This window comes from Anoplophora glabripennis, unplaced genomic scaffold (genome assembly GCF_000390285.2).
Source record: "Anoplophora glabripennis isolate ALB-LARVAE unplaced genomic scaffold, Agla_2.0 scaffold460, whole genome shotgun sequence".
Taxonomy (NCBI): Eukaryota; Metazoa; Arthropoda; class Insecta; order Coleoptera; family Cerambycidae; genus Anoplophora; species Anoplophora glabripennis.
The window spans coordinates 213,813-221,098 of NW_019416794.1; the positions used below are offsets into that span (position 1 = coordinate 213,813).

General features: G+C 31.8%; 1 protein-coding gene across 2 annotated transcripts in view; it reads left to right on the plus strand.

Moving 5' to 3' along the window:
- Positions 1–176: 176 nt before the first annotated feature.
- Positions 177–7,286, plus strand: part of LOC108911361 (C-terminal-binding protein) — a 211,623-nt gene continuing 204,513 nt past the window's right edge. For both annotated transcript variants that reach the window (XM_018716277.2, XM_018716278.2), the window contains exon 1: positions 177–432. The gene's annotated coding sequence lies outside the window, so the exon portion shown is untranslated. The remainder of the gene's footprint in view (positions 433–7,286) is intronic.

The following is a 7,286-nucleotide window of genomic DNA, read 5'->3' on the forward strand; positions in this document are numbered from 1 at the left end:
AAATGAATTTAGAAAAACGATGTAAACAAAATCATTTGAAAATAAATGTGTTGTGCTGCTTTCTATATGCGTAGTTTGTCAACAGTTTAGGAACTTTTAAGTCGTGAGGGGGAGTTTGTGTTGGGAGAAGGAACGAACGGCGAACGAACTGTATTATTACAGTGCGCGACCGCCATTTTGATGTGCCGAAGTGGGGATAGTAAGTGAGCACTAGCGTTGTCGTTGCAAAAGATTTTTACGAAAGTGGCCTATAATTCTAACAAATAATAAAACAGTGCAAATTATAAGGATTTATAAACATTATTGTGTCTTATGATTGACAAAAAGTGGTCGTGTTTATGTGCTTTTGGAATAAGAAAGCTCCTCCAACTTGGAATCTAGCAGCGTGGCTCCGAAAGCTTCTCTTTGTTTCTGTCACGGTTTCGTTATAAGGTAAGCATCTTATTTATTTAGTATATAATTCCTACATCGTCAGTAGTTGTTTGTAATGGAACATGGAGCAAGTTTAAATTAAATAACTCTTTATGTTAAAGGTTTAGATGTTTTAAAATAGCGGGTAAATGCTTATAGTTGGTCGCTTTACTGGTTATCTCATTGGATATGCCAATCATGTTTGTTTTTTGCCGGTTCTTAACGACAAACTTTCAAAGAATTCTCGAGTGTTTCCATTTTGTTGAAAATATGTAAAAAATAAATATGTATTCCCTTTTGATTATGGAATTTAACCTATTAAAAAATTAAGGTTGGTACAGGTCAGATGTGTCACGTCAAAACGCAAAGTTAGCACACAGTCACACAGTTGAAATTACTATTCTAACAAAGCCTTCACTTTTAATGTCGGTACAAGTGAAAATTGTTAATCCGGTATATCTGTGTATGCGGCAATGACCCGCATTTTATGAACGGGTATATCGGCTTGCCTTATCGTGCCTGGGGAACTATATACCTACATAAGTTGTACATGAAAGGCGTACGAAAGTTAACGTTAACTTGTGAAATGAATACACACACGATTTATTTTTTTCTTTATGTGAAAATAGAACCTTCCTTTTGCAAGTCACGTTAATTGGATTTTCGTGAAATTACTATATATTAGGACTGTTTTAAGAATTTAACTTTTATAAAATTGCACTGGCCTTGATTTATATTATGTCGTTCTTGTATGTTCCCAGAATGTGTTAAAGATTTTTATATTATAAATTATAGTAAGTTGCGTAATCTTCTTTAATATTCAGGATTTGTAGATTTTATTATTAAAACTGCAATCTGCAATAGTATAATAAAATGCTACTCACTACAGTATTTCCCTCGACGTTTCCATATTATCTATTAAGTAGTTATTAATTGCCAAAAACCTTATATGTATATAATAATTTAATATAAATTTATTAAGCAGTGAATGATTGATTTTTTTTATAATATTTGTGAATTGCATTAGGAATAGGTACAACCTTTTTTTTTTTCAAAATTTAGTAGTGATTATATTTATCTATTCGGTTGAGAGCTTTTTATAAATCAGTAAATCACTATACATTTTGATATGTTTAGCTATTTTTCATTTGCCAACATGACTCAATAAATGATCGTAATAGCAATGAAATATTTTACTAACTTAGGTGTAAGCTATTTAATGTTATCTGTTTTTTTAATTTACTTGTTTGTTTAATTAAGATAACATTTTTTCTAGTTCACAGATTAGATGTTTACAATACCTGTCTAACGTTCCAGAAGTTATAAAGGTATCTCTATCCTTTTTATCTGTAACTAATTTTTATCAGGATAACTACTATGAATTGATAGAATAAATTACTACCGTGAAGCGATTTTCTTTTTATTTAATACATTTGTGTACAGGTTGTAACTAAAAATGCTTGGCCAAACTTCGAAATTCTAGGTTACAAATTAAACAATTCCTAAAAATATGTTTCGGAAATGCTTCAGTAGTGTTAAACTATTGAAAGAAAATACGTTTTTTATATAAAAAATTATGTAATAAACGCATACAATAGGTACTTAATAATGAGCACGTTTATAGTGGTTTTGTTGAGGTAGGAGTGGCTCTACTCACAGTTTTATTAGTAGCATTTTCTGCATTTTAGTAAACTTCGCTCAGAGGCGCGTTATATGCCTGTCGAATAATTGTCCGAGGGCAGACAACTTGTTATTTTTAAACATGCGTCGTGTTGATATGAATGTGTACATGACATGTTGAAAGTTTCGTACAGCCATAGGCGTCGCGTGTGGTCTTTAAATAAAATAAATCGTAATACCTATAGAGAAATGGGATAATCAAATTAGATATTATATTTTCTTATTTTTATAGCAGCTAATTCATAGTTTTAGAGCGTCGTTGAAGTTAATATAAAGGCGTATTTTTATATTTAAATTTAAAATCTACTTTCAATTGCATAAAAGATATTGTATTTATGTATTCTCAACTAGTGTTTTTTTTTCGCTAGTTACGTTTTTAAGTCAGTATTGAATTAATAATCGATTTATAATCTCTAAATTATTAAGTACTGTCATTCAATTTTTGTCATAGCTTTTAAATAAATTAATTGATGGTACACAAAGTAGAAGCGTTCACTTATATTTAATTTCATTAAATAAGTATGAGTAGAAAAGTTATGTTAAAATAATCAATTATGATTGAGAGTTAAGAGTTCACAACCCTAGTTAGTAAGTCTGTAAGTAGGGCTGTAGACCTAAATGCCAAAATTCATGTATTCAAACCTTTTTTTCTTCCCTTGGTATTACCACTTTAATTCACCCGAAAAGTATTTGTATGCATGTAAAAGTTTGTGGGTGTTAAATAGTTGGGACTACTGTGGTTAATAAAATTTCTGTAGAGATACCGACCGATTATGTATTGTAAAACCGAGGCGATAATTTTCTATGTAGGTAACTATTTTTTTTTTTCAATCTGATAATAACTCAACGTCCTAGATGTCAAAGTACATGAAAATGATACATACAATTTTTTACTTTGAAACTATCTTAGGACTTACTACAGGTATGGTTAACTTTGCTATAAATATGAATCTTATTTTTGTATTACAGTGGATTTTTGTACTAAGGTGATATGTGTGATACATTGTATTAATCGCTAATTGCGAATATTATTGTGATTGGGTAAAGTATAAGCGAATAGGTAACTTATTTTTTTTTTTTTCATGTGCTATATGATATTCTTATACGCACCTTATCTATCACATGTATAAATGTAATTTGTCCTTCATATTCCCTGAATGTGAATTCTTAGATTTAAGACAAGATTTAAAACCAATGTCCGAATTGTATCAACAGAACTATTCGTTTTCATAATGATTATTTTACCGTTTGTAACGTGTAAAACGCGTCTTGTAATGGTTAAGTGATCGTCACCTCTTGGTGCATAATCGGTTTGTAAAATTTCCGACAGTCCGCTGTGCATCAACTATTACGCTTCTAGTTGAATGAGAATAGACAGTATAGATAAATGTTTTGTAAATACATGATCATAGTGTGTTGTGTGAAATTATTGAAAGTTGTGTAAGTATCTAACTGTTATTGTTTGGTTTTGTCGTATTTAAATGTTGTCTAAATCTTAAAAATTATCTTGTGTGCCTTACGCGAGGCCTTACGTAAGATGGAGGAACAGCAGGCTAACTTGGACAAAGAAGAGCACGGGTAAAGCCAATCAACGAGATGACATAGAATTAGAACAAAAAAAGTCAACTTTTCAGGGGATGCGTCATTCTTAAGGTGGAAGAGTTATAGTGCAAATTCCCATGTAATGGAATACAAGAAGACACAGGTATTTTGCTACTAAGAAGATAAGCTGGATAGTTTTGTGAGCGATTTGTCATAATTTTTAATACTTAAATGTTTGTTATATATACAGGGTGATTCAGTCATAATGTCATTAATTTTAACCACGTATTCGGAAAGCTTAATAAAGACAGAAAATCGGAAAAAAAATTTTTTTACTCGACTTTTAAAAATGAAGGAAATCAACCCATAACTCCCGCTACGAGGGCTGCCCTGCCGATGCCCGGATGCCCGGAAAATTTTGTAACGTAATGTCACGAACAGTTGTCGGCTAAAGGAACAGCGTTGCCAAGTTCAGGTTCAAGCTCGCCAGGTTAGTATTTGACATATAACCGACCACTTCGTACACTCGATGCACCTGGGCGACTACAGCTACTACGAAAACAGCCGGTATTTTAGATTTTAAATTAAATTTGTTGATACGATTTTCCTTTGATAAAAGACCGACAACTTTTTGCTACTACACTCGTATTAGTCTAGGGGCTAGGGGCCAGATAGGTTTCCGTAGCCAAACAGAATTCCACGGCTGCAAATAACTTATTTTTAAGTATTTTGACTTCTCGAAACCAAAAAACTTGGTGGGAAAGCCTGAAAGTGGTCAGTTTAATTGTTGTTAACAAATTGAATGTTTAAATGGCTGTAAAAAGTTTATTTTTATAGCTAGTACAATTTTTTNTGTTGAAAGTTTCGTACAGCCATAGGCGTCGCGTGTGGTCTTTAAATAAAATAAATCGTAATACCTATAGATAAATGGGATAATCAAATTAGATATTATATTTTCTTATTTTTATAGCAGCTAATTCATAGTTTTAGAGCGTCGTTGAAGTTAATATAAAGGCGTATTTTTATATTTAAATTTAAAATCTACTTTCAATTGCATAAAAGATATTGTATTTATGTATTCTCAACTAGTGTTTTTTTTCGCTAGTTACGTTTTTAAGTCAGTATTGAATTAATAATCGATTTATAATCTCTAAATTATTAAGTACTGTCATTCAATTTTTGTCATAGCTTTTAAATAAATTAATTGATGGTACACAAAGTAGAAGCGTTCACTTATATTTAATTTCATTAAATAAGTATGAGTAGAAAAGTTATGTTAAAATAATCAATTATGATTGAGAGTTAAGAGTTCACAACCCTAGTTAGTTAGTCTGTAAGTAGGGCTGTAGATCTAAATGCCAAAATTCATGTATTCAAACCTTTCTTTCTTCCCTTGGTATTACCACTTTAATTCACCCGAAAAGTATTTGTATGCATGTAAAAGTTTGTGGGTGTTAAATAGTTGGGACTACTGTGGTTAATAAAATTTCTGTAGAGATACCGACCGATTATGTATTGTAAAACCGAGGCGATAATTTTCTATGTAGGTAACTATTTTTTTTTTTCAATCTGATAATAACTCAACGTCCTAGATGTCAAAGTACATGAAAATGATACATACAATTTTTTACTTTGAAACTATCTTAGGACTTACTACAGGTATGGTTAACTTTGCTATAAATATGAATCTTATTTTTGTATTACAGTGGATTTTTGTACTAAGGTGATATGTGTGATACATTGTATTAATCGCTAATTGCGAATATTATTGTGATTGGGTAAAGTATAAGCGAATAGGTAACTTATTTTTTTTTTTCATGTGCTACCAGTCCCCAATTGATTTTGATTTCAAAAAATACAATTTTCAGTTACGTACAATATTTATGTTTGTACTTGAAATATATCGATCCAAAACATAGATTCATAAATCCTGCGATTCCTCTTAAGATTGCGAGGATTTCTTGGCGATTGATAGGATTTTCCTGCGATATATAACAGATTGTGGGAATTTGTAGGCGATTTTGTTATTTCTTCCATATAACAAGATTTCTAGAGATTTCCTTAGAATGCCCGATCAGGTTTCTTCAAATTTCTATACTTTCAGGAATTTCTGCTAATTTTGAAGTAATTAGCAATAGTTATTTTATTGGTTTACAAAGCAGAGAAAGTACATTATTTATGCGCTCTAGAAAACGGGAAAACAACTAATGGTATGCCAACGAATTATTAATATGTTATGACGACTGTTATATACATTTAAATGCCTGAGAAATATGTTAGATATTCGACAGTTAAACAAAATGTGTTGTACTCATGAATCACGCTTGCAATATGCTGTATTGAATTGGGGATGATATTTTTATACGCACCTTATCTATCACATGTATAAATGTAATTTGTCCTTCATATTCCCTGAATGTGAATTCTTAGATTTAAGACAAGATTTAAAACCAATGTCCGAATTGTATCAACAGAACTATTCGTTTTCATAATGATTATTTTACCGTTTGTAACGTGTAAAACGCGTCTTGTAATGGTTAAGTGATCGTCACCTCTTGGTGCATAATCGGTTTGTAAAATTTCCGACAGTCCGCTGTGCATCAACTATTACGCTTCTAGTTGAATGAGAATAGACAGTATAGATAAATGTTTTGTAAATACATGATCATAGTGTGTTGTGTGAAATTATTGAAAGTTGTGTAAGTATCTAACTGTTATTGTTTGGTTTTGTCGTATTTAAATGTTGTCTAAATCTTAAAAATTATCTTGTGTGCCTTACGCGAGGCCTTACGTAAGATGGAGGAATAGCAGGCTAACTTGGACAAAGAAGAGCACGGGTAAAGCCAATCAACGAGATGACATAGAATTAGAACAAAAAAAGTCAACTTTTCAGGGGATGCGTCATTCTTAAGGTGGAAGAGTTATAGTGCAAATTCCCATGTAATGTAATACAAGAAGACACAGGTATTTTGCTACTAAGAAGATAAGCTGGATAGTTTTGTGAGCGATTTGTCATAATTTTTAATACTTAAATGTTTGTTATATATACAGGGTGATTCAGTCATAATGTCATTAATTTTAACCACGTATTCGGAAAGCTTAATAAAGACAGAAAATCGGAAAAAAAATTTTTTTACTCGACTTTTAAAAATGAAGGAAATCAACCCATAACTCCCGCTACGAGGGCTGCCCTGCCGATGCCCGGATGCCCGGAAAATTTTGTAACGTAATGTCACGAACAGTTGTCGGCTAAAGGAACAGCGTTGCCAAGTTCAGGTTCAAGCTCGCCAGGTTAGTATTTGACATATAACCGACCACTTCGTACACTCGATGCACCTGGGCGACTACAGCTACTACGAAAACAGCCGGTATTTTAGATTTTAAATTAAATTTGTTGATACGATTTTCCTTTGATAAAAGACCGACAACTTTTTGCTACTACACTCGTATTAGTCTAGGGGCTAGGGGCCAGATAGGTTTCCGTAGCCAAACAGAATTCCACGGCTGCAAATAACTTATTTTTAAGTATTTTGACTTCTCGAAACCAAAAAACTTGGTGGGAAAGCCTGAAAGTGGTCAGTTTAATTGTTGTTAACAAATTGAATGTTTAAATGGCTGTAAAAAGTTTATTTTTATAGCTAGTACAATTTTTT